Raw genomic sequence first — 21,508 nt, 5'->3', positions numbered from 1 at the left:
GACCCCCAGATCCCAAGGAGCCAAAAGGGGCAGAGGGAGCAGGAAGAGCTGTGCCTGGTGCTGTCCTGGCCACAGTGCCACGGCCAGGCTGGCCAGGGGACTCAACAATGCCTTCCCAGAGGTCATGGCTCAGCTGTAGCACCTCATGGATGGGTTTGCCTGCAGCAATGTGCCAAAAATTAATATGCAGGTGGAAGGATCCTTCCCCCTGGAGCTGGCTGAGTGAGGGGAACACAAACCCGGCGGCTGCCACGGGAGACGAGCTCTTATCAGAGCAGCGACACCGACAACCCAGCTCTATACATTTTTAATAAATCATTTGAAATTCCTGACTGTCAGGGGGATTGAATCGGGTGCTTTCCCTGGCTGAAAGGCCAGGGGGCTGTGCCAGCTCTCCTGGCAGCCCTGATGGGGGGCACAGGGGTTCTGGTCCCACCATGTGGCATTGCTTGGAGCTGCTGGGTGTTGCTTGGTGCCCTGGGCACTGCCCTGTCCCACGCTGGAAGGTTCAGGGATCATTCACCTTCCTTCTCCCACCACAGTCAGTGCCTTCCACGGTGCTGGGGCTGCTGACAGCCCGGCAGAGCTGGGAGCAGCACGGGGGAGAGGGGGAACCTGCTGAAACAAGCAAATTGCAACGATTCCCCTTTTCCAAATGTCAGCAGATTTGGAGGAGAAAGAAGCAAATAAGTTAAAGGTGAAGATCTCCTGGGAATCTCCAGCTCGCTCTGCTCTCGTTCCCATAGCTCAACTTCCTGGGGCTGCCCCCCTTGGCAGGGACCACCCTGTATCCAGGCTGGAAAAACATCCCAGCACTGCTCCATAAATGCAGTTAAACACCCCAGTCGAGAATTTTGGTGCAGAAGGAAACTGGTTAAAGAACAAGGGGAGGGGGATAAAATATTGGTGTGGGGAGGGAACACCATGTGCAAGAGATGGGGCAGGAACAAGCCCAGCAGCACCACCAGACCTGGGCCTAATCGTGTCCTCTTCTGGGAAATGGTCACTCCCAGAGCCAAAAGGCTTTGCCAAGGAGCTGCTGAATTCCCTGTGATGGGCTCTGAGGCCCTGGCACGCTGGGGACCAGCAGGGAGGAGGTGATGGCCACAGGACAACACCCAGGTGTGCCCACGGAGCCCTCCCTGGGAGTGGCACCACTGGGAGTCTGCCCACAGAGGGTCCCCTCTGCAGCTGGGGGCTGGGGACCCCCTGAAACCTCTTGGCCTTGCCTCCACCCAGTGATGCTTTTGAGCACTCCAGCACAAAGAGGCTGTGGAACAGCCCCTGTGCAGGATGTGAAACATTCCCAGTGAGATAAAACCAAATCACCTGTCAGTCAGCACCTTATCTCCGGTGGCATCAGAGCCTCAGGACTAGCAGGGATAGAAAATGCTCCACAGGCTGGAATTGGCTCCTCCTTATGCTCCCAGCTCTGCTCACTGGAGCTTTCACCCAAGATTTTGGTGAAATAGGTTGGATTTTTCACAAAATACCAGCAGGAGGGAAGAAAAAAGGCACAGATTCTGCTCGGGCAGTGACAGCAGAGAGTGAGGACACAGTGACCTCAGGATGCTCCTGGTCACTGCTGGGATGCAGAGCTGGCACAGGGCCACGCTGGGACAGGGCTGGCTCATCACATTCCAGCCCCAGGAACACGTGGATATTTCTGTGGGGTCTGTGGTGTCCCCTTGGTGCTTTTGCAGGATGAGAAGGGTGAGGGGGACTCTGGCAGGAAGCTGGGCTCTGCTCCTTGTGTTGGAGCTGGGAAGACCCCGAGGGCAGTCGCAGGAAGGATGATCCATCATGTGCCAGTGACCCGGACTGGGATATTTTTAAGCAGGGAGTAAAAATAGACTCAGGCTGGCAGCGAGCACTCGCTCCTGGCATCACTGTCAGGGGGCTGGGGGCTGGGAGGGGGGGCAGCGTGGACCCCAGCCCCTCACCCCATCCAGCCCACCCCTCACCCCTCATCCTGATCCCCTACCACGGGCAGTCCATCCTGGCTTGCTCTCGGGTGGCTTTTGTGTCACTACCTGTCCCCCGGGGACTGTCACCCTGCCCAGGCCACCCCCTGGCCCTGCAGATGCCAGGGTGGTGTTGTGGGGCCGCCAGTGCCCCCAGAAAACGCAGCCTGATGCACTGGGAGAGGACGCAGGCGCCGCTGGCCCCGGGACCCGGCTGGAAAGGGGATTTGTTTCAGCTGAATAACTTGCTGAATCTATAAATAAACCGAGGGGAAGCAAGCTCAGAGCACGGGAGCTTCTGCCTCGCTGACCCTGCAGCACCCCAGGCAGCTGCCCCAAAATGCTGCCCAGCTGCACCTCTGTGCCCACCCAGAGCAGTGGCATCTAGGGGGACAGCAGGGAGGATGCTGCTGGACACAGCTCCTCGGCCAAACAGGAGATTTCTGAGCCTGGATCAGCCACCTGTCCCATGCGCATGGATCAACCTCCATGCCCTCCATGCCCTCTGTGCTCCCTGGAGAGTCTGGCCCCAGCACTCAGGGAGCTTCAGACCCCGAGGATCCCAGCAAGGAGCTGTAAGGGACCAGTTTTTCTTTGTGGGCAAATTCTGTTCTCACTCTGATGAGATTTGGGATCCAGGAATGTGCCCGTGCACCGGCACAGGGTGAGGCGCAGCAGATCCTCTGTGCCACAGCAGCAGCTTGGAGAGACCCCCACTCCTGCCTTCCTTCCTTCCTTCCTCCTCCTCCTCCTCCTCCTCCTCTTCACGCCTGGCTGCCTCTGGCCGTCTCACTCTGCTCTCCATTTGCTTTCCCAACAGATGTTGGTGTCTCTCCTCTAACGAGCATTTTAATGCCGGAATCTCTCTCTCCCCTCTGACTGGGAAGCAAAAAGCTTGACATCTCCCATCAGCATCAAAGTCCCTGGCCCCAACACCCCACACCCCACCAGTGCTCCGTGTCCTCAGTGTGGTGCTGCCAGGGCAGTGTTTGAGTCCCGTCCTTGCCTGGAGCCACCTCTTAGAGCCCCGTTCCCTGGAGTGCTGCATTTCCCCCAGCTGGGAGCTGGGGGAAGCCTCTAAGGATTTGATGGGAATGGAAATTGGGGTTGAGAGCCAAAATCAGCCATGGGAAGAACCTACTGAAGTGACAACAGCACTGCTGGCACCAAAAACCTCAATGGGGTGGCTGGGCATCTCTGCACCCCTTGCTGGTGACATTAAACACAGGCAGGAGCTGGCAGGGAGCTGAAGGTGCCATTTTCCCCTCCGTGTCCTTCATCATCCCTTTGTGTCCCTGCTGCCAGCACAGGAGGGCTGCGTGCGGGGCAGGAGCCAGCGATCCCAAATATCGACAGCGGCCCCGATCAATGCTATCTCCTCTTTCCATGCCTATGAGCTCATTGATTTTTTTTTTTTTGTTGTTGTTGTTACCTCTGTGTTTATGTAATGTCTGAACTTTGCACAACTGAACCGTTTAATGTGCAGAAAAGAGCCCTGTTGCCATGAAAACGGACCTGCAAATGACAGCACGGATGCGGAGATATCCCTGTTTTATTGGGCCATACGGAATGGATTTTAACCTTGATAAGTCAATAACTTTTCCTACAAAAAGAACGAGAGCAGATACAGCTTTCAGAACCTTGAATGCATTTAAAGCAAGAGAGTAATGGCCCGGTTTTAATCCCCGGGAAATCTTTCTCGTTCTGAGGGCCAGGCATTGCCAGGGCAGAGTGACATTTTGGGCAAAGAATTACAGCATGCATTTGTCAGGATGAGAGATGGAGACACTCCGTGCTCCAAATTGCCAGTGCCGGTCAAAAATAATGATATTAAATTAAAGGGATATCGTTATCTGAAAGAGCACAGAATCAGAGAGGAGAATCAATGAATGGTTGGAGTCGGGAGGGACATTAAAGCTCATCCTGTTCCACCCTCTGCCATGGGTAGGGACATCTTCAACCATCCCAGGTTGCTCCAAGCCCCATCCAACCTGGCCCTGAGGATTTCCAGGGATGGGACAGCCACAGCTTCTCTGGGCAACCTCTGCCAGGGCCTCACATCCCTCACAAGGAAGAATTTCTTCCTCACATTTAATCTTAACCTACTCTCTGTCAGGTTGAAGCCATTCCCCTTGTCCTGTCACTACAATCCAGTGTTATTCCTGTTTTGGGAGCATGGAAAACTTCTGGTGGGCTCGCCAGTGCCTCAGGGGAGGGACTCACCCGCCGCCACCCCAGACGTGCTGATGCATTATTTATTTGTGCTAAAGCAGAAGGACTTTTAAAAATCTCTCTCCTCCAGCTTCCTCCCTGCAATTCAATCCCTCTGGAAGTGGCAGCGGGGCTGGTCTCACTTTGCAGAGCTCATTCATTAGCAGATTAAGGCTCTCCTTGTGTTCCCAACATCGCTGGGGGAAATTTATGTTCCGGCAAAGTATTCACGGGTTCCCTGAATCACAAAAGTGTTTCTTCAAAAAAAAAAGAAAAAAAAAAGGAGAAAAAGGATGGAAATGGGGAGGTCAGAACTGCTTAATAGTATCTCCTTGAAGGCAGTGCCAAAACACCCACCTTTTGAAGTTTGCTATTCCGGGATGGATCTCTTCCCTGGCAAAGACGCCGTCACCCTTTCAAGTCCCTGTGAGTGACTTCAGGTGGCTAAAACATTTTCTGAGAAGAATGAAGGTTCCTTTTTATATCTTTTATATCTTTTTTTTCCCCCCGAATAAAGAGCAATCTTTCTTCCTGCCTTCCTAATAGCTTTGATTAAATTATCTCTGAAAAATCTAAGTGCTGTTCGCAAATCTGTAATGGTTTTATTCTTATCGCCGGCCTCTATTGCAACACGGGGAAGCAGATAAATAAGCTGCAGAGAAGGTATAAAACTGCACCAGAACCTGCCAGAGAGATGAGCTAAAAATGTTTGAACTGAAACAAATGAGCAGTATGAATAGCCCTGCTCTGAGAGGGAATTTATTCAATATAATGTATTTTCACAGGGAGGATAATACGTGTTATAATTGCACAGAGGAGTCGCTCTCCTGAAAGCAGATCTAGCTATTATTTTAATTTCCCAACCTTCAGCATTTGCTGGATCAGGAGTGGTGACTGGAGCAGCTTCATGTTTTTGGAAAATGGGCCCTGGGTGTCAGCTCTCCCCTTGTCACCCCTGATTATGGATGTCTGGAAAGCTGCTGGTGCTTCCCCCTATGAACGAGGTGGAGAGGCCCCAAGAATAAACCAGATCCAGTCAAAACTCCTCAAAACTCTGTAGAGAAGTCAGATCTCCCCAAAAGTGGCCAAACCTCAGTGCTGAGAGACAGGAGACAGGGAGGAGGGATGGAGGGAGAGGATGGAGGGAGGTAAAGGGCCCTGGAGGCTCACACTGGGCTGCTGATGGAGCTGCCTATGCCCGTGTGGGACCATTATGGACAAGAGTGAACGGGCTGCCCCCTTCCCACAGACCCTCATACACGTGAAGTGCCACAAAGAACCTGGGTCAAAGATTTTGAGGAAGCAATAATGGATTCCAGGACTTGTGCTAAGGGGACAGCTTCAGCCGCTGCAGTGCCTGCTCAGACCTCACAGTGCACAGGGCTCAGGGGTGTCTGTGGCCATGGCCATTGGGGTCGCCGGGTGAGACCAGGGGTCTCACTGATAACACCAGACAATTAATTAAAGAGAAAGAAAAGATAACTCAACAGGAAAATAACTCAATAGGACACTTTAAAAAAAAACAAATGATAGCTAATGACACGCAGAGTCAAAGAGAACATGTTTGTTTTTTCCCATTCACTAAACAATCTTTCTGCTGGAGGCTTCAGTCATCTTGTATGGCAAACGAAGCCCTGAGGTACAAAATCTGCTAACTCAAAGTTTGTATGAACACTGTGTTTATCTGAAGCACAGATAAACACAGTCTCTCCAAGGCTGGCTCTCATCCCCCGTTAACTCCGGACTTGTCACCTCGCTGTCCCCACGTGCTCCCCGGCGCAAACCCCTCCCGCCAGCAGGACCACAACTCCCATGATGCCTCACGGCGCCCCTCAGCCCCGCGGCGCGGCGGCGGCGCGCGGGGCACGCCGGGAAGCGCAGTCCCGCCGTTCGGATTTTCCCGCTCGAGAAGCCGATGGGGGGGGGGAAGGCGCCGCACGTCCGGCGGGGACGCCCCGCCCCCTTTTCTCCCCCTCCCTCCCTCCCCGCAGGACGCGGCGCCGTGGCCATGGCAACGCGCCGGGGGCGGGGCCGAGCCGCGTGCGGCCGCCGGGCCCCGCGCGGGGCGCTCAGAGCCGCCGCAGCCGCGCGCCGGGCGGGAGCCGCGAGCGCCGGGGCCGCCCCGCCAGCGCCCCCCTCCCCGCCCCGCCCCGCCGCGACCCCCGCCCGCCGCCGCCGCCGCCGCCGCCGCCATGGAGCGCTGAGCCGCCGCCGCCGCTGCTGCTGCTGCCCCCCGCGACACCCACCCCCCACACCCCGCCCCGCCCCGCCGGGCACCGACCGCCGCCGCCGCCGCCGCACAAAGGAACCGGGGGCAGCCGCGGTGTGATGCCCCGCGGGGTCGCCGCGCCGCCCCAGCTCAGCCGCGCCGGGTGGATTTGGGGTTAATTTATTTTTTAATTTTTTTCTCCCCGGATATTTTTGCTGTTGCTGTCCACCCCCCGTCCCCCCCCGCTCCTTTCCCCGCGGTGCTCCCCGCCGTCCCCCCCCGGGGCCGAGCGCCGGGACCCGCACGCTGGCCGCGCACGGGGCGGGGCGGGCCGCCGGCGGGGCGCGGGGCCGGGCGGGCGCCGCCGCTGCTGCTGCGCGGCCCGGGGGGGGCGGCCCGGCGCGCCCCGCAACGCAGCGCCCGCAGCCGGCCCGGATCCAGCTCTGACGGTAACGGGGGTCCGGGCACCGGGGAGGTCGGGGGGGTTACCGGGCGGGGGCGCGGGGAGTGGGGGGCTCCGCCAGCTCCCGGAGCGCAGCGGAGGCGGTGCCGCCGCAGCGCGGTGCCCGGTGGTGCCCGCGGAGCCGTCGCCGCCGGAGCCCGGTTCGCCCGTCGCTACCGGAGAGGAACGGGAACAACTTTTGGTTTTTTTTGAGTTTTTTTGTTTTTTTAATCCGATTTTTGATTTTTTTAAAATGGCTTTTTGGGTCGCCTGACTCTTGAGTGGAAATAAAATATCCACGGGTGCCTCCAGGAGGAAAGCTGAGACACTTCCAGCGGGAGCCGACCGGGAGCTGCCACCTTTGCTGCGACCCTTTTCTGCCCCTTTCCGCCTGGGGAAAAAAAAAAAAAAAAAAAAAAAAGGTTTTTCTCCTCCGTCCCGGGCAGGAAAGCGCCCGATCCCACCGCGACACCGGAGCGGGTGGTGGCAGAGCAGGACCCCGCCATGGACCCCGCGCCTGGTGTGGATCCCGCCGGTCACAAAGGAGAGGGAAGAAGGACCCACCCAGCGATGGTTTATTTAACACCCGTCTCCCTGGCTGCCTCCGCCGGGTCAGGAGGCTCTGCCGGGGAAAATCCCCTCTGGGAAAAGCTCCGCTGCTGAGGCAGCATCCCTGTGGCGTCTTCTGGACCATCGGCGCTGGGAATACGATTCACCGGGGACGAGGCATCGTGGTCCCCGAGATCTCCTGGGCAGCACGGCTGGGCATCCACCGGGGCGGCCGCCGGCTCCAGCCGGGAACGAGCGAGCTGTGCCGCCTCTCCGGCTCGGTCCCCGGCAGAAATGAGGTGCTGCCGGTGCCAGCAGCTCAGCCCCAGCGTCCCAATCCAGCTCCGGGGAGAGCCGTCACGTCGTGGAGATTTAATGGCTGGAGAGGCAGGGCCTGGACGCAGCGAGCCGGCGGCACGGCACGGCTCGGCACGGCACAGCTCACTGCAACCGGGGCTCGGCTCCGGCCCTGCGGGGTATTTCCGAGGAGAGGCACTGGCAAAGTTTCCAGCCGTGCTTGGTGTTTGCCGAGGGATGAATTCATTGGTGTTGGGCAGTGGTGGTCTGCCCGGCTCTGCTTGTCGGGATCTCCGTAGGGAGGTTTTTGATACGTATTTATATGTGTGTATATATATATTTTATATATATTTTTAATGTGCATCCTCCTGCTCGGGATGCTGCAGGCAGCTTGTCCGGGTGGGTGAGGAGCTTTCATGGAGGATGGAGTGACCGTGGGGCTCTGCAGGCATGGGGACAGAGCCACGCGGCCCCTCTCTCAACAAGGACCGTCCAGCATCTTTCTCGGGATAATTTAGTGGGATTTGGCACTTTGGGACTTTGCTGGTGGTGTCTCATCCCTTCTCAAGGCCCTGTGGTGGGCTTTGACTGCCCGCTGTGTCTCTGGTCAGTGGCCACACACGTGGCCATCGCTCTGGTGGGACTCAAAGCTCTCACACCCAGGCTGTGGTGCTGGGGCTGAGGTGGGAAACGTCCCTGGCCGAGGGCACCCGGCATCCTGCGAGGGATTTTTCTTGTGAATGATCCATAAAACTTTGAGGAGTGGATTGGCGGTGCCGGGAGCCGCGGTGTGAGCCGGGTGCGGTCGGGTCGAAGCCGTGGTGGAAGGAGAGGGAAGCTCTCATTGCCGTGTGCTTCCCTTGTGTGGGAACAGGGGAAGGGAAAGCCATTCCCTGGGAGCACGGCTTGTTTTCCCAGCCTCAGGAGCAGCTTTCCTGCTGCTTTGAGGGTCGGTACCGGTAGGGCACGTTCTGGATGCTGTGAGCTGGGCCCTGTTTCAGCCAAGCGTGTCGTTAAAAATTGCAATATCTCGGTGTGAATATTTCCCCTCAGGCTGGAGCTGGGAAGCCCATGGAAGGAGGACATGAATGGCTGCTGCCAGGCTGCTGAGGCCACATCACCTCAGCTTTTAAGCCCCTCTGGTTCTCTGTTTTATCTGAGCCTAAAATTCATCCATCCCTGAGCGGGCTGTGGATCAGTCCCCTCCCTCCTGGGGCTGGTTTTTAATTGCGTGCTGCTGCCCTGTCAGGAGAAGGGCTCTGGCAGTGGGACCGAGGGTCTCCCGGTGCTATGACCCCACGGGGGTGATGTCCCCGAGCCGGGTGTCCCGTCCCCGAGCTGTCCCCGCCGTGCGTGCGGCGTTAGCGCCGGCCGCTCGCATCCCTGCCAGGCGCCGGAGTTAATTTTTGCCTGGAGCGGGTTTCCTGCGTGGCCTCAACTTGTGTGGGAAAAAAAAATCTGCGGTGGAGCCGGGCAGCCCCTGCTCCTTCTCCGGCGTGATCCTGCGGCACAGGGAGCGCGGTGGGCTCGGGAATGTGCGCTGGGAGCCAGCCCACCCCAGCCCCCTCCGGCGCTCGGGTACCACGGGCAGGGATGCGGGGTGCTGAGCGTGGAGGGTGATGGCAGAAGGACAGCGGGATGCGTGTCCCTGGGGAAGGTCCTTTGCTGGTGGTGTCTCATCCTGGGATGCAGGGAGTGTGTGTGTGTGACCCCCCCCCCCCCAGGGCTGGGGATGCTGCAGCTGGCGGGGTGGGCCGGGGGCTGCACCTGCCGGGACCCCTCTCCTGGCCCCTGCCGGCATCTGTGCCGCCGCATGTCCGTCTGCAGCAGGCGCATGCATGCAAAAATAAGACATTTCTTCTTTCTCTTCTGCCTGCGCATTCCTCAAAAAGCTAATATTCATGAAAGGTAATTCAATCAAACCACGATGCCTATCAGCTAATGCAGCAAAGCTGGCGCAGGGGTGAGAATGGGAGCCAGGAACACAAAAGCCCTGTTTTATTACCTCCTGCTTGCCTGAGAATTGCTTTTCTCCCTCGAGTGAGCCGGCTAAAGCTGGCTTTATTATGTTAACCTATTTGCGTGTCAAGAGCTATTGTGCCTCTCTTTATCTGTGTTTGTATTTGCTCGATGCAGGGAATAAAAGGACGAGGCGAAAATGGATGGCTGGTCAGTGCTCCGCACTCTGGGGGCACTGATTGGTTGCTAAGTGATTTGCATCCCCGGTAATCGCTTTTATCTCGGAAGGATGTCGTGTATAATTATAAGCCTACTGACATCTTTTGAAATCTGCCTAATGGGTGTTTTTAATTTACATGGGAAGCAGGGGCTATTTGTGTTGCTCTGATTACAGGTTGGGCGAGTATATGGGTTAAAACACAGATATTTCCATAGATGCCGGGCACCGGCAGGGATGAGGCTGGGATTTTTGGCAAGTCCCTGCTCGCCTGGGGATGGGTGGAAGAGCACAAGTCACCCGTGTGTGAGTTTGGGGTTTAATCCCCAGCCCAGTGCGCAGACTGTTGTGGTGATGCTCCGGGGGCTGGTCCTGCAGCCATCCCATCGTGAATTACAACGCGAGGTGGGCTCCTGGCTGCTGCCAGAACCAGCTGGACCCCCAGGACCCCCCTCTGCAGCCTGGGGTGAGGCATGGGGGGGCTGTGCCACCGAGTCCCCACTCCAGCCATTTGTGCCAGCGTGGGGCTGATGGGGGTGGCACGAAGGGACAGCCTGAGCTTCTTGTTCAGCCCCCCCATGCAGGGAGTACCTGTGGAAATGGTGTCTGGGGGTACCTGTGGAACCACCGAAGCCCCAGCTGGGTTCACATGGGATGAGCTCACGCAGCCATGGCAAATGAAGCTCCCAAGCACCTGTGCCAGCCCTGGGCACCTGCATCCAGCAGGATCCCAGCAGGCTGGCTCGCTGGAGCTGCCAAGGCATCAACAGGGTCCAGGGTGATCTCCCCGTGTTAGGGCTGTGGGTGCCTGTCCTGGACAGAGAGCAGGGTGTGGGTGCTCTGAGATTGTCCCATCTGTGCCTGGGTGCAGAGGAGCCACGTGTGGGAAACATCCTGGCAGGAATGCCAGGCTAGCTGTGCCAGTGGCGTGCTCAATTTTGTGTTTTTACCCGTGCTATTGGAAAAGCAGAGCTCTGAGGTGCTGGCAGGGGGGGCATGAGGGGTCTTGGTGTCCCCCCAGGGCTCTGTGCACTGGCACTGGGTCACCTCAAACACGCAGAGGTCCTGAACTGAGGTTGGTGCTTGTGACAGGGGCTGGGGCTTGGCTGGGTGAGAGTGTGGGGCAGGATTTGGGGCAGGTGGCCACGGGGACAGCTCCAGCCAGCTGCCTCCTTCCTCCTCCTCCAGGAAAGGCCAGGACTGAGCCGCAGGCACATTGCAGCTCCCTCAGGCCGTGCACAAGGTGACCCCATCCATTTGCAGGGCTGAGGTGGCGCCGGAGCACACGGTGCCGCTGCTCTGAGCAGGACGGGGCGCAGGGAACACGGGGCATGGGAAAAGTTGATAGAGGAGAGCGAGTGTTGGACCCCACACCTTGGAGCTTGGGGTGCTGGGTCCCTCTGCCCAGGCATCCCATCCCACCCCATCCCATCCCAGCCTGTCCTGCTGGCGAGCGAGCGGCGCGGGCGCCGCTATTTATGGCTGGCTGTAAACAAACTCCCAATGAAAGAAAGTTAATGACCTGAGACTGACAGGAGCCTGCTGGGAGTTTTTATAGCCCCTGGGACTCCTTTTGCTAAAGAGAGAATACATCAACGTTTTAACCCAAAACGGCGAGAGCTGCGCGCGGCGGGGGCGGGGGGACAGCCCCAGCCTGGGGAGGCGTTTCAGAGGGGCTGGTGCTGGGTGAGGAGGGGGCTTTGGTAGGGGGACCTTGGCTCTGTGTCCCTGCACGGGACTGGGATGCACAGCCCCCTTTTTGAGGAGGCACATCCCAGCGTCGGGGGCTCTCCAAGGCTTTGCCATCTGCCTCTTGTAGGTCATCTCTCTGCTGCGCTCCAGGCAAGAGCAGGGGCTGGCTTAGCGTGGCTGGTAACCACACACTAATAAAGCCTTAATACCCTGCAGCGGGGAGATTTCACTGTCAGAGATAAATATTCATATTGCTTTCCAATTCAGCCTTGGCTGCACGACAAGGGCGCCGTGGGGGGAGACGGGAAGGCTGCGGTGTGGGGCGCTCCGAGCCCCGCTGGCTGCCCTGCCTGCTCCTGCCTGCCTGGCGTGTTTAATACCGTGCCCTGGCTAATTGTGGGGTGTGAATATCATGGCCAGGGCTCTCAGGGGACAGGGTGGTGAGCGTGGCACAGGGCGCCCCTCTCGCCGTGCTCCCCGCCTCCTCCTTCGCCGCCGCCTCGCGCACGCAGCCTCCATCTGCACGCGACGCTTGATTTACCGAGGAGAGCTGGCAGTTAAACCTGACAAATTGAAGGCAGTTTTAAGTGGTTCAGGTTAATTAATAGTCAGGGAAGTATCAATTTTTTTTTAAGGGATGCTCTTGGCTCGCGGGGAGAGCTGGAGTTTGACTTTGCCTTTGGAAAGTAGCACCATCTGTACGAGTGGGTGCCCACGGGCAGGGGGATGGAGGTAGGCAGGATGCTGAGCTTGGTGCCACTGCTCCAGCTCCTGTCCCACAGCCTCACGTTGCTGCTGGTATTTCTGACCCCAGCTTGCTGGTGCTGAGGGACAGGGAAGAACAGGGCCGTCCTGTGTGGCCCAAGCTCCACTGCTCATCTCGGTGTCCTTTGTGGCTCTGCTTGTCCTCTCTCCTGGGGCCTGTGCCATGGCTGCAGTGCCAGAGGGTGCAGCTGTGCCAGTAACCAGAGAGATTGATCCATAGCCATGTGTAGTGGCACAGCTGGGTGGCTGCAGTGTCCCTGCTCCTGTGGGGCACCCCGAGGGTGAGCAGCAGCTTTAACAGGTTCGTGGGGGTCCATCCTGGGCTGGGACTAGGAGCTGACGTGGATGAACTGGGAGCAGCATCCTCTCCCCTCTGTTTCTGCACACATGACCCCTGTCTTCACATCTGCCCACATCTGCCAAGCCTGGGAATGCTGAGGGGGGTACAGATTTTAAAAGCATCCCAGTGAAAGAAGGTTGAGGTCTCCTGTGAGGAGAGGTGGCCAGGCTTTGAGCGTGTGCTGCACAGAACAGCTCTGAGCTGTGTGTGGGAAAGTGTCCATGGCACAGGGACCTGAGCAGTGCCTGTGATTGTCACGGGATGCCACAGGGGTGAGCAGCTCTGGGATCTGGCTCAGGGCTGTGTCCCAGAGCAGCACAAACCCTTCCTCAGGCCATGTGCTCTGTCTTTCCCAGCACAGAGCAGGATGCAGGTGGAAGTGGTGGGTTTCCAGCAGCCCTAATTCTTGGGAATATGAGAGATTAAGGTTAGTGACCATTTTTTAACTCAATAAAGGGGAAGACAAGCTGGAGTCTGCAGTCCAGAGATATAATTAGTTCGCAGCAGTGGTGCTTTCTTGATTTAGCTTCAGAGAGCAGAACAAGACAAGGATGTTATACCCAATTAGCAATAACATACAGCCCGAGCCTCGCTAGGTGAGATAACAAGCCATTTTTATAGCTCTTCTTTACGGACTGATTTTTTTTTTTTTTTTTTGGAAAAGATGAGGGGGGAAAGAAGAAAGGGACCGAGTCTCGATTCCTTTTCATCAGGGAACAATTATTAGCGAGCTCAGAAAGCCCAAAGCTGAGTGATCTGTTGGCCAGTGCAGATGATAAAACAAATCAAACAGCTCAGAGCCAGGCTGAGGCCATCCCTCCATCCAGCTGGGGGAGGCTGAGCAGGTGACAGCAAGGACACGGCCAAGGGCCACCCACACACCATGGATGTGCTGCTGCGAGGCTTTGTGGCACATGGCCCGGCCCGGTGCAGGTGGGGTGGCCGTGGGTGCTGCTGGCTGTGTCCCAGGGTGGGTGACCCCAGCCGTGTCCCCTGCACAGCGCGGTCACATCAGATGGCAGCCGTCTGCCAGCACCACAGTCCCTTTGTACTGCAGATCGATGGCCATCGATTTTTCCTCCCGTGTAAACCCGGCCCGGTCGGGTTTTTGTGCACGTCTGGCTCTGTGTCTGTCGTGGTCAGAGCAGCCCGTGCTGGTGCCCGATCCCACCCAGCTCCCGCTCGCCTCTGCAGCAGGGAAACTCAAGGACATCCGGAGAAACAGCCTTGTAAAGAGTGGGGAAAACTCGGGATTCATTAATCAGCCGTTAATGACGGGCTCTGCTGTTCGGTGGGGTATTTCAGCCTCTCCTGGTTCCCCAGGGCAGCAGCCCCAGCCCCTCCTGTGGCACCTGCTGGGGATGGGGCTGTGGCAGCTGGTTTGGGGCACCTGTGGGAGCAGGGTGTCCCCCTCAGCCTTGGGACACTCCTGCTGCACAGGGGGCTCAGGGTGGGACACATCCTCCCTCCTGCTGTTGCCACCCCTCCGATGGGGCAGAGCCTGGGGATGGATGGAGCCGGAGGCTGCTGTGCCCTCCGTGTCCTTCCTGTCCCCTCCGTGTCCTTCCTGTCCCCTTGTCCGAGTTTTACAGCCTGACAGGCAGTGATGTGGCTGCATGGGACCACTTGAGCACATCCCACCGCCCCCCAGCCCACCCGCGGCAGCTGGGCTGGGGGCATCCCCGCTTGTCCCCACCGGGAGCCGCTCCTCTCCGGGGCTATTAACACCCCGCGATGATCATCAGCTCTCGTCGTAATCATTAAGACTATTAGAAAGAAATGTTGGCTCGCAGCTCGTGTCAGACTTTCCGTTCTGCTTTGCAAACGCGCACAATTAATGCCAATCAGGCGGGGGAGGCAGCCAGCTCCGATCCCGGCTGCTGCTCCCAATCCCGGCTGTCAGCTCTCCCCATCCCGCCTGGTACATTTTCATACAATTGCTATAAACATCTGAGGGAAACTCCGTGTTCTTCGGCAGCGCTGAGTATTGTTCTCTGTTCCTTTTAATTACTCGGCATTCAGCGGCTCATCCGGCCTCCCGATCGGTGGGGGAAAGTAGGGATTTGTAAAACAAATAGAGAAATCTGGAGAGATGCCTTATTTTCCCATTCAGTGGCTGCCTTAGGTTGTCTATGGCTAAATAAGAAAAACCTGTTTAGTTTTTCTTTGTCTTTTTTCTTCTTCCCCCTCTCGAGTTGCTTTCTCCCCCACGGGGACACAGCCTGGTCCCTCTCCCCAGGGAACCCCAAAAGCAGGGTGAGCTTGGGAGAAGGGGGGAAAAGAGCTGGAATTACTTGGCCGGATGGTGGAATAATCCTTGTTACAAAAGTACACATCAATTATAAGAATTCCTACAGTAATCTTGGAAATCTATCTTTTCTGCTGAACCAGCTCATTAAAGAGCACCATTCATTTCCATCTCTCCGGGTGAGAAGGGTTTAAATCTCCAGAGCTTTGTGTTACCAAATAGACTGAGGGTGATGGACTCACGTTAAATATTAAAAGGAAGAAGTTGATTTTTTATTTTTTCCCCCTTTTTTCCCCCCCAGACCGGCAGTGCAGACAAAGTGGAACATAAGGAGGGGAGGGTGAGGGGTCCCTGCTGTGAGAAGCCTCCCCAGCTGTTGGTGGGCGACACAGGGCTGTGCTCAATGGGTGCCTTTGAGTACCCCCCACTCCTCCCTTGGCCTGGGGACCCCTCCAGCTCTGGGGGAGGAGGGAGGGAGGCAGGGAGGTATCCCCAGGCCACCCTGGCAAGCCCCCGAGCCTGCGCCGGAGCCGGCCGTGGCACAGGCAGGGCTTTTGTGCGCCGGGGGGCAGTGGGTGGCTGCGGGCTGAGGGACGGGCACAGAGCCCCTTTGTGTGCAGCTGTGAGCAGAGCAGGATGTGGGATAGGGCCCAGCCGTGGGGATGGGGAGCTGGTAGCCAGGGATGAGGAGAGGTGGCCATGGATGAGGAGGAGGAGCGGGGATGGAGAGCAGCGGCCGGCCGGGGTCGAGGGCGGCGCGGGGCGATGTGTGCGCTGCGCCGGGGCTCTGTGCAAACATGTTAATTTGTTTTCTTTCTTGCCTCGCCTTTCAGGGTAATTGGTTGCATTTGAAGCCTTTGTGAAAGCCTTTGATTATAGTAATTTCAGCAGCGCGATCTACCCTGGATTCCTTCGTCAGATTCTTTCACAGCTCCGGCTCTTGGGGCTGTAATTACGGAGTGGAGCGCGCCCGGCTGCCGAGTGTGGGACAGCTGGATGGGGCACCATGGCCATGGGAGCACAGGGATGTCACTGCAGGGGACAATCAAACCCCTGGGATGAGGCAGGAGTGAGCCAGGATGGGACAGGAGCTGTGATGGGAAGCTTTGCTCTCTGCACTGCTGAGTTTGCTTGGTCTCAGCTGGAGCTGTGGATGCTGCCAGTGCCCATGGTGTGGTTGCCCGTGCTGGAGCTGGCTCCTGGCTTGTTGGAGTCCAGAATGCTTTTAGTTGCTGCTGCATGGAGCCACTTGGCTTTTCTGCTGGTTGATCCCAGGTCTGTGCTAGGGCTGGGACTAAAGCCCGTGAGCATCCCAAGATCCATGAGGGACAGCTCCCCAATCTGTGTACAGGAGGAAGGCATGGCACGACTGTGTCACATCAGTGAGGTTTTGCTCTGAGGAGCTGGTGCCACATCCAAGGGGCCACGTCTGTACATGTCTGGCAAGACCTGGCAGATCCTGCCCGCCCGCTGTGCACTGGCCCTGCCGGGACCTCGCTGCGCACAGCCGGGGCTGAGCCCTGCCAAAAACACCGACGGCACCCGAGCGGGGCCCTGACCTTTGCTAACAGGGCTGCTCCCCCCCTTGCTCCTGGCATTTTGTTCCCAGTCCCACGTAATGACCTTCTCGGCAGCGCCGTGCCAGCGTCTGCCACTTCCAATTACCCACGGCTGCTCGGCGCCCGCCGCAGCACGCGGGGCTCCTTCCTCCCCGGCAGGATGGCAGCAGGGCGGGGGGATGCTGCACTCTGATCCCCCACCCTCCTGGCTAGGGGAGCCTCAGGAACCCCCCAAAAGCACCCAGGGCTCTGGGGTCCTGCCTCAGGGTGCTGGAGGCGCTTGGCTTTCCAGAATCATTATTAACCTGTTCGAGAGCTGTTCCCGCTCGCAGCGAAAATAGATCTTTAATCTCTGCCCAAAATAGCTCATTTGATGAGAGGCCTCCTTAAAGCTGACACATAAATTTAACCAGGCCGCCCAAGCCCTGCACAGGGACGTCTGCAAATGCTCAACAGCACTCGAATTGTTGGGTTTTTTTAAATTCCATCGTTGCGGACGCATCTGATACCCTATTTCTTCCTTAGGGTCTTTGGAAGTGCTCAGGAGGTGATTTGCCGTGCCCTGTCCCAGTTCCTTTCACCCTGCTTGTGAGCAAAAGGTTATTTTAGGGTATTTTTTCATGTTGACTCTTGAACAGTCCAAGGGGTTTCTCCTTGGAGCTGCCACAAGAGCAGAAACCTCATTTCTGGATGGGATGGGAGAGACATGAGATGCTGCTGTAGGATGCCAGCAGTGAGGGTCCACTCTGTCCCTGGCACTGTGCCACAGCTGGTGGGCTCTGTGCCATCCTGGTGTCACAGCAGCCCAAAAAAGTGGGAAATGAGGATGCTCAGGGTGTCACAGCTCTGCTCAGTGCTGGGTCCAGGGCTCGCCCCAGCACCTTCCCAGCATTTCCTCAGAGCATGGGCTGGGAGAAGCCGCTTGGCTGCTCTGGGTCTCCTCCCCAGCCCCTCACAGTCCCCACATCCCAGTGAACCCCTGAGCAGCAAAATAATCACTTCCAGCATCATTATCCATCGCAAACCCCAGCTTCCAATTTTAATCAGAGGAGCTGGTGTTGCTTTAAGATCTGCGGGTTTTAAAGATCACAAGAGGGGTTAGAGAAAATTACCCTTGACTCTTACATGCTAATGTAATCTCTAACCAGATCTGCAGCACTGCAGCTAAAATTGCTTTTTAGATTAACATTTAATTATTAACAGGGCCCCCTGAAAGCCCCGGGGCTGGAGCACGCGGAGGGGAGCGGATTAGCCGGGCGGGATGAGGGAAGGTTGGGCCAGGGAAGGTCATGGGGTGACCTTTGGTGACAAACTTTGGGTTTTATTTTACCTGATGCTCCCCATGGTTCACTGTGGGGTGACCTTTTTGTGCTCACCCCTTGTAGGGCTGAGCTGTGGTGTCGCTGCATCCCCTCCTCCCTAAATCTGGATGGGAGATGGGTACGGCAGTGCCAGGCAGCAGCACCAGCCAAAATCCTGCTCACCTTGCCATGGGGTGGGCATCAACTGTGTGCAGAGGGGAATCCTTCCTCCTCTGGCACCTCCTCACCCTCACCATGGGATGGGAAATCTCATCATGTGGGACCAGTGGTGGTGGCAGTGGCAGGGGGTGGTGACAGGGAGCTCTGATGTCCCCGGGGCTGTGAGGTGGTTGGATTCTCCTCCATTTGTGTAAGGACGAGGGACGGGGATGTTCCCAGTTGTACTCTGCACACCAGGGGCCAGTGAGGGCTTTTGTTTTGTTTCTCTGGTTGCTGCCAGCCTTAACCTTGCCCCCGTGCTGTCCATGTGTCTGTCTGGCACTGTCAGGAGCCTCCTGTGCCTCTCCCAGCCGGGGTCACCCCTCACCTCCCGTCCTTGTGCCAAACCCAGTGCTGGCTTTTGATAGCCAGGGGGTCATGGCCATGATGTGGCTCCACCAGCTTTGCAGCATCCCTGGTCCTGCCCCCCTTTCCTCTCCTAACCCCAAAAGCTCCCTTTTGATAGGATTGCACCCCAGTAACACCCAGGGAAGGATCTGGATGTATTCCACCACAGCCTGGATGGTGACCAAGACCTTGTCCCTCACCATCCCTCCCCTGCCACAGCTCAGCAGCCACACAGACCCACTTCGGGCTGAGACTTTAAAAGTTCCTTTTTTCTTTTCTCCCCCCCTCCCGTCACATTTTCTTTTATCTAAATCCTCGCCTGCAAAAGCCTCTATCGACAGCTGCGCTGGCCTTATCTCGCGGGAGGGACCTTCGCAGGGCTCTCGGAGGAGATAAGCCCGACTTATCAGCTGCTGATGTCAGAGGAGGTGCCAAACCCTCCCATCACTGGGGCTTTAGACATAGAGGGTGGTGTTTTTTATTAAAGTCACAAAGACCTTGGGCTTATAAATAGTGTGATGTCGAGATGGATTAGCTGGGTGTGGGGCAGGATGGAGTGGTGGGAGAGGCGCAGGATGGAGCCGTGGCTCTCCCATCCCTGGAAATGTTCAAGGCCAGGTTGGACAGGGCTTGGAGCAACCTGGGCTAGTGGAAGACATCCCTGTGCATGGCAAGGAGTGGGACAGAATGGGCTTTAATGTCCCTTCCAACATTTGGTGATTCTATGATGCCAGAGTTGTGGGGTGTGGGGTTGGGGCACCTGGAGGACCTTGCTCCAGATGTCCCCAAGATGACCCCACTGTTGGTGGGACACACCCTGTGCCCCAGTGCTGGGTGATGGCGTGTCCACGTGCACAGCCCGGGCAGAGGCCGCGCGGACTCGGGGCGTTCCAGCAAAACTGCTGAGTGTTGCCTTCCCTGCCACGAAAGAGCCAGAGCAGCTTGAACTAAATCGGATCCTGCTGATTGGAATTAGTTCAAATGCAGATGGAGCTAACTAAGCCGGCGCTAAGCGTTGGACAGCCCAGCGCCCAATTCCCATCAGCTGATTCAGGGGCTTTTCGGAGCAGCATTAGTGAAATGCCACCGTGGCACAGATGCCCATTGTGCCAGGCGCCCACCCGCTCGCCCACGGGCCTTCTGGGGCTTGGGGCTCCCTGCAGGGTGCTGGGATGGACAGATGGACGCTGTTCTGGGGTTGTGGCACCAGAACCTTGCCTGGGAAGGTGGGGTGAGGCACAGCGTAGCTGTCGGAAAAATCATCTGGGCTGCGAGACGCCGGGAGCAGGGTCTGAATTAATCGGGTGCCTTTATTCAGTTTGGTGTGTGGCTCTCCCGCCTGCTGCTGGTGATGATCCGAGCCCAGGGTCGGGATGGCTCCAGGAGGGAGCTGGGCTGTGCATGGCAGGGCACAGAGAGCAGTGGTGGGGACGACCTGTGCCAGCGTAGGGCTCTGCTGGGCCCTCAGCTCCTGTGACACGCTGCATTCACACCCGCTCTGTGCCCACACATGGGTTTGGTGACCCCCTGGGTGCTTTCTGAGCCCTGCGTGCCCCAAGGACCAGCAGGGAACTGATCCAAGAGCCGCCCACGCCGCCCGTGTCTGCCAGGGACACGGGTCAGTGTCCCCATGAAGAGCTGCCTGGGCACAGGGAGAGGGTGACGTCCGCCACTAATCGGCCAGATGGTGACACCCGGCAGGACGCCAGCCCTGAGGTCACCGCAGAGCTCGGGCTCAGGTACAGCAGGAGCTGGTGCCACCATCCATCTCCTGCACGGCCGTGGGTGCTTTGATCCAGGGCCACCCTTTGGGGACAGGGATGAGGTCAGGGTGGCAGGTCCCACCACGGAAAATCCGGGTGCTGGGCACGTTCCCGGGGAGCCGAGGCGCCGGGAGTGGGGCTGCGTAATGAACCCCGAGTCCCGGCGGGGAGAGGAGAACTCCTGGCAGTCAAGTGCGTTCAGGCTCTGAATAAGAAGCACTTCATTCTCCTTTCAAATTGTATAATTTCTGCCTGATTGTAATGGCATATTTTAAAATTACCAGAAATCGAAGCCAGAAAATGGATACGGCTGCTTTTACTGCGAGCTGCGTTAACAAAGGATATGTAATGCATGAAATAAAAACACCTCCCTGCCCCCCTCCTTTTTTTTTTAAGACAGTAATAGGAGAAAATTGGTTTTGAAACTGAATAAAAGTCCCTTTCAGAGGAAATCATTTCTTTCAGGGTACCTTTGCTGAAAGTAAAATAGTGAATAATGAAAGGTGGTTACATGATTGTCTTTCATTTAGAGAGCGCGAGGACAGATGGAATCTGGGAGAAATGCACGATTGGAATAATTGCATGGTAACAAGGCGCTTGTTGTGAAATTAGTATCTTAAGAAAGTAGTGAAAAAGGCTTTTACTCATGAATACTTCATTATTAGGAGAAAACAGCACAATTTGGGTTCTCCAGACACCTGCTCGGTATTAGATGACTTCCTCCCCTCCTCCTCCTCCTCTTCCTCCTCCTCCTCCTCCTCCTCCTCCTCCTCTTCCTCACACCTTTTCCCGACGAGTCTCTCCTTGTCCCTGGTTTGCTGGGGGAGTCAGGGTGAGACCCTGAGCCTGATGGGTCCAGCTGAGGCATGGACACCCTGCATGGATCCCATCCTGTGGATTATCCCAGAGCCTGGCACCCCCTGCCTGGTGGAGGGCACAGGGCAGGGGCGAGCAGCACAGGTCCCATGGTGGCTGCAAAGGTGTTTTAAAGGGTGACATTTAAACCAGCAGAGCTTGGAGAGCTCCGGGCACAGCTTAGGGAGCATCAATCCATGCTTTGTTTCCTGGTGCTGATGGTCACGGGCTCTGCCAGAGGCCACCACGTGCCTGAGGCCACCGCATCACTCCCCTGCACTGGGACACGTGGGGAACATCCTGGATGGCTGCAGGAGGGCACGATTCCCCCACGAGGGAGAAGATGGAGTGATGGACCCAGCAGTGACACCCATCTATGACGTTCACTTGTGACCCCCAGCCAGCCATGAACGTTCAGCCAGAGAGCAGCAGCACAGGACTCAAAACGCTGGCGGATGGGCACCACGCCTGCTTTTCTGCTGCTCCTGCCCACGTCTCCCTGCCCTCTCCGAGTGGGAATATCGCTCCCTGCGCCAGCTGGAGCAGTGGGAGGGTGTCAGCAGCAACTGG

General features: G+C 57.3%; 1 protein-coding gene across 1 annotated transcript in view; it reads left to right on the top strand.

Annotated features, from left to right (window-relative positions):
- Nucleotides 1–6,768: 6,768 nt before the first annotated feature.
- The window catches only part of FAM222A (family with sequence similarity 222 member A), a 28,996-nt gene continuing 14,256 nt past the window's right edge, over nt 6,769–21,508 (top strand). Inside the window, exon 1 of the mRNA XM_066562342.1 lies at nt 6,769–6,833. The gene's annotated coding sequence lies outside the window, so the exon portion shown is untranslated. The remainder of the gene's footprint in view (nt 6,834–21,508) is intronic.

Source organism: Molothrus aeneus, chromosome 18 (genome assembly GCF_037042795.1).
Source record: "Molothrus aeneus isolate 106 chromosome 18, BPBGC_Maene_1.0, whole genome shotgun sequence".
Taxonomy (NCBI): Eukaryota; Metazoa; Chordata; class Aves; order Passeriformes; family Icteridae; genus Molothrus; species Molothrus aeneus.
This window is presented reverse-complemented; position numbering and strand designations above follow the sequence as displayed.